Source organism: Neofelis nebulosa, chromosome 5, assembly GCF_028018385.1.
Source record: "Neofelis nebulosa isolate mNeoNeb1 chromosome 5, mNeoNeb1.pri, whole genome shotgun sequence".
Taxonomy (NCBI): Eukaryota; Metazoa; Chordata; class Mammalia; order Carnivora; family Felidae; genus Neofelis; species Neofelis nebulosa.
The window spans coordinates 87,519,834-87,526,001 of NC_080786.1; positions in this window are offsets into that span (position 1 = coordinate 87,519,834).

Sequence of the window (6,168 nt, forward strand, 5' to 3'; positions counted from 1 at the left end):
CTGGGTCATTCCTCTCTAGCCTGGTGAGAGGCCTTGAGCTTAATTGCCCAAAGCCCTGAACTTTAGACTTCCTTAGAGCAGATAGCAGGGTGTTGAAGATGTTCTCTGAAATTCCTTCAGGACAGAATGGTGGGAGGGGGAGTCAGGGGGAGGGGGACGAAGAACCAGAGGGGGTCAGGAAGGGATGGCAGCCAAGACTGACACCGCGTTTATGCAGCTAAGCAGCAGGGACTGGGAGGCTCAGGGGAGACTGGTTAATTCTTAGGTCTGATGACGAGGGAGGGAGGAATGGCAGGGTGTTGGTGAGAGGGAGGGCTTTCACTCTGAGTGGGTACTTCTGCCCCACCCAGAATCCCTAGGTGGCTGTCTATGCAGTGTGACCCACAGATAGTCCAGGGCAATGACGTCCTGACTCAAGGCCAGCCCACCCCTAGCTAAGATATGGCAAGAGGAGAGCTGGACCTGCCAGTCACGTTCTTCCCTTGCTAATTTCGGACCGCTGGCTGTCACACCCTGAATTTTAGACCCAAAGAAGAATGACTCATTCTTCTTCTTTTTTTTTTTTTTTTTTTTTTGCTTAAATAGTCTCACAAAATTGCATGATTATATGATGGGACACACCTATCACTTCAATGTTGGTTCTCTTGGTGTAAGGATCATTTTTGAAAAATCATAGTATAAAAACCCCATAAATTTAATCAGTTTTCCTCAGGGGTCCTCAATCATTTGATATTTAAAGGCCATTGTCTCTTTTTAAAAAAAAATTTCTTGAGGTAAAATTCACATAACATAAAATTCACCAGTTTAGTCATTATAAAGTATAAAATTCAGTGTTTTTTAAAAGAATTTTTAACATTTATTTATTTTTTTTTTTTTATTTTTTTTTTTTAAATTTTTTTTTCAACTTTTTTTTTAATTTATTTTGGGGACAGAGAGAGACAGAGCATGAACGGGGGAGGGGCAGAGAGAGAGGGAGACACAGAATCGGAAGCAGGCTCCAGGCTCCGAGCCATCAGCCCAGAGCCTGACGCGGGGCTCGAACTCACGGACCGCGAGATCGTGACCTGGCTGAAGTCGGACGCTTAACCGACTGCGCCACCCAGGCGCCCCAACATTTATTTATTTTTGAGAGAAAGAGAGAGACAGAGTGTGAGCAGGGGAGGGGCAGAGAGACGGAAACACAGAATCTGAAGCAGGCTCCAGGCTCTGAGCAAGTGTTCAGCACAGAGCCTGACTTGAGGCTTGAACTCACGAACACGAGATCATGACCTGAGCCGAAGTCAGATGCTTAACCAACTGAGCCACCCAGGTGCCCCTAATTCAGTGGTTTTTTAGTGTATTTATAATGTTGTGCAACTATCACCTTTACTCTAATTGCAGAAAATTTCCATCAGCCCAAAAAGAAACCTCCTACTTCCCAATTCTTCCTTCTTCCCATCCCCTGGCAACCACTAATCTACTTCCTCTCTCTATGGATTTGCCTATTCTGGCAAATAGGCAATTCTGGCAAATGATTCTACTAAATAGAATCATATGGGGGCTCCTGGGTGGCTCAGTTGGTTGAGCGTCTGACTCTTGATTTTGGCTTGAGTCATAATTCCAGGGTCGTGGGATCGAACCCCATGTCGGACACTGAGCATGGAGCCTGCTTGAGACTCTCTCTCTCTCTCTCTCTCTCTCTCTCTCTTCTCTCTGCCCCTTTCTCCCACTCATGCTCTGTCTCTCTAAAAATAAAAGATATAACCATACAATTTGGTGTTTTGTGCCTGACTTTTTTCATGGGACATGTTTTCAAGGTTCATCCATGTTGCAGCAGGTACCAGTGCTCTGCTCCTTCTTATGGTTGAATAATATTCCATTGGGTGGACATACCTTATTTAGTTTACCCATTCATCAGTGAATGGGCATTTGCGTTATTTCCATTTTTTGGCTATGAATAATGCTGCTACTTTCCTGAACTCATTTATTAGCTCTGATATTGTGTATGTGTGTGCGTGCGTGTGTGTGTGTGTTCTTTAAGGTTTCCTATATACAAAATTGTGTTTGCAAATAGAGATTTTGGAGATTTGCAGTGCAGATGCCCTTTCTTTCTTCTTTCTTTCTTTCTTTCTTTCTTTCTTTCTTTCTTTCTTTCTTTCTTTCTTTCTTTCTTTCTTTCTATTTCTTTCTTCTTTCCCTCCCTCTCTCCCTCCCTCCACACCTTCCTTCCTTCCCTAGTTGCTCTAACTACAAATTCCAGTACAATGTTAAATAAAAGTGGCAAAAACAAGCATCCCTGTCTTGCTCCTGATCTTATAAGGAAAGCTTTCAGTCTTTCATCATTAAGTATAATGTTAGCTGTGGGTTTTTCATAAATGCCCTTTATTTGAGAAACATCCTTTCTATTCCTAGGCTGTGGAGTGTTTTAATCATGGAATGGTATTGGATTTTGCCAAATGCCTTTTCTTCATTAAGATGACCATATATATTTTTTCCTTCGTTCTGTTAATGTGGTGTAGTACGCTGATTTATGTGTGTTGGACCGCTCTTGGGTTCCTGGAATAAATCCCAGTTGGTCATGGTGTATAATCTTTTAATATGCTTCTGGATTCAGTTTGCTAGTATTTCACCAAAGATTTTTGCATCCATATTGATAAAGGATATTAGTCCGTAGGGGATTTTTTGTGATGTCTTCAGTTGGCTTTGGTGTCATGGTAATATTGACATCACAGAATGAGGTAGGAAGGTGTTCCTTTCTCTTCTGTTTCTTGGAAGAGTTTGAGGAGGATTGGTGTTCATTTTTTAATGTCATATAGAATTTACTAGTGAAGCTATCAGCCATTCTTTTTTTTGAAGAGCCTACTAGGCTGTCAACCTTGTTGATTTTCCCTTTCTGAACTTTTAGCTATTTTAGATTAGCTCCTTATTGATTGATGACCTTTTGGGTGATTTAAATGATGTTCCAATATCACTTATATCAGTATAAAACTCTGCTTTTTTTTTTTTGCAAGATTTTAAGTGTTACTTGGTAGTAAATTGTCATTGTACTTGCATTGTTTTGCATTACAGTTGAAATGGAAAAGGAAGATGCTAGTTTTTTAAGTTTATTTGTTTATTTTGAGAGAGAGACAAAGCAAAGGAAGGGGCAGAGAGAAAGGGAGAGAGAGAATCCCAAGCAGGCTCTGCACTGCCAGTATAGAGCCCGACATGGGGTTAGAATCCATGAACTGTGAGATCACAACCTGAGCTGAAGTCAAGAGCTGGACGCTTAACCATCTGAGCCACGCAGGCACCCCAGAAGATGCTAGTTTTAACGAAAGGTGATGTTTGAGGGAGGCCTCATTTCTTATTCATCATTTAATACTTTTGCATTTATTTTTTGTTTACTACATAGCATCATAAATTTAGGGATTCAGATAATGACAACTAAGTATGCAAGAAGCAGGGGCGCCTGGGTGACTCAGTTGGTTAAGCGACTGACTCTTGGTTTCAGCTCAGGTCATGATCTCAGGGTTCCTGAGCTTGAGCCCTGCGTCAGGCTCCATGCTGGGCACCTGCTTGGGATTCTCTCTCTCCCTCCTTCTCTGTCCCTCCCCTGTTCAAACTCTCTCTCTCAAAATAAATAAATTTTAAAAAAATGCAAAAAAAAAAAAACCCCAAACCCTGGATTCTAAAACTACAAACATCAAAATATATGGTGCTAAATTCAATAAATAGATAAAACAAAAAATTTGCATATGGACTTTAGAGATTAGCATGCACGATGTTCATTAGGGAATAATTTTAGGATCAATGCCTGTAAAAACAAAGGAAAGGAAACAGGACTGAGCAGAGGAGAAGTCAGCCTGTGCTAAGAGCCCAACAATATCCTTAGCCAAGGTATAGGTCACACAGGGGCTGGATGGCCCTTCAGAATGGTTGTACACGGAGAGTAGTTGTGCACTGAGAAAAGTGTGTGGGCCTTTATACTGTATATTGCTCACTCCTTGGATGCAAACTGCTATGGAAGGAGGCGGAACCTTGGGTGAGGTCACTTTCTCTAGGGGAGGCACTCCCCAAAGCTGAGTCTGTCTTCTAGCAGCTCCCCAGCTGCTGGTGTCTGGAAGGCACCTCCCAGTGCTGCCCACAGATCATAGTATATATGAAAAATTTAGAATCTGATGTAAGAGAGAAAAGAAAGCTTACTCAAAACTACTGCTGGAATAATCGATTATAATGATACGAGAAAAATACACTTCAGGCCTTTACCTTCTATTTTATCCTTACATTAGTTTCAGATTAAAGAATTAAATGGAAGAGAACACAAGAAATACAGCTAAATATTCATCAGACAGGAGAGGGGAAAAGTAAGGTAAAATAATGCTAAGGAAATAAAAAATTTGATTACATAAAAACAACACAAGGGGTACGTGGGTGGCTCAGTCAGACTCTTGATCTCAGCTCAGGTCTTGATCTCAGGGTCGTGAGTTCAAGCCCTGCATTGGGCTCCACGCTAGGCATGAAGCCTACCTAAAAAAAAAGAGAGAGAGAGAAACCACAAAAACTTTATGTGAAAAATTACACACACAATTAAAAGGCAAACAACAAACTGGGAATATATTTGCAATAAATACAGTCAAATTTTTTTTTATGTGAAAGAGCTCCTGTAAATCAGGAAGAAAAAGCCAATGCTTCCACCAAAGACAAAATGAACACCTGTTAGGATGGATATTATTAAAAAAAACAAAAAACAAAAAAATGTTAGCAAGGACGTGGAGAAATTGGAACCTTGTGCATTGTTGGTGAGAATGTAAAATGGTACAGCTGCTGTGGAAAATCCTCTGGCAGCCCCTCAAAATATGAAACATACGACTACATATGATCCAGAAATTCTGCTTCTGGATATGTACTCAAAAGGATGGGAAACAGGGACTTGAGTAGATATTTGCACACCCACGTTCATAGCAGCGTTATTCACAACAGCTCAGAGGTTGAAACAACCTAAATGCCATCAACAGGTGAACAAGACAAACCAAATGTGGCAAATACATACAATGAAATATTATTCAGCCTGGAAAAGGAAGGGAATTCTGACACCTGCTGCAACATACCAACTTTCAGGACGGCTAAAGGCCAATGATGAACCTTGAGGACACGATGCTGAGTGGAAAAAGCCAGACATAAGAGGACAGGTATTGTGTGATTCCACTTATATGAGGGACCAACAATAGTCAAATACAGAGACAGAAAGCAGAGCAGTGGTTACCGGATAGGGCAGGGGCGATTGAGGAGTCACTGCGTAGTGGGTACAGAGTTTCTGTTCGGGATGATGGAAGAAGCCTGAAATGGGTGATGGTGAAGGCTGTACAACATTGTGAATGTACTTAACTGGACACTAGAAAGTGGTTAAAATGATCAATTTTATGTTATGTACATTTATCACCCATGAAAAAAGAGAAAAATAGCCCAACATTTCTACACTGAGATAAAGCAAAAGATGGAAAAGGGCAATTCACAAGACGACTACAATAAGATGACCTCTGGGTGTATAAGAATACTTAACTTCATAAGCAGCTTAAGGAGATATAAATGAAATGATCAAGGTAACATTTGTCATCTATAAAAGCTGAGAAATTATTTTATGTTGATATTTAATTATAGTGTTAGTATTATATGCTTATGCTCATAACAGCAGTGTGAACATGCACAAACCTTCTGGCAAGTATCTTGCAAACTATGCCAAAGGTGTTTTAAATATTCATATTTGTTGACCCAAAGTGCACCTGTGAGGGGTGTACACTGAGGAAACAGCCGGAGATGCAGGCAGGGTCACCACTTGAGCAAAAGAACAGAGGAAGCGAGATCGTCACTTACCACGTTTGTGGCAAAGAATTCCAGGGAAACGGGAGAGCAAGTGCAAAGGACCCAGGACTGGAGAATGCCGGGTGTGTTTAAGGAACAGCAAGGAGGCTAGTGTGCCTGGCTGATGTAGAGTGAGCAAGGGGCTGAGTGTTAGGAAATGAGGACAGAAAGTTAGAGGAGCCAGGTCAGGGAGGGCCTTGAAGGCCACGGTAAGGACTTTGGATTTTCCTCTGAGTGACCTATGAAGCAGTTGGAAGGTTCCAACCAGAGGCCATGAGCTAAGTTCTAAAAGGAGCACTGGCTGCTATTTGGAACAGAGTCCATTAAAGGCCAAGGACAGAAGAGGCA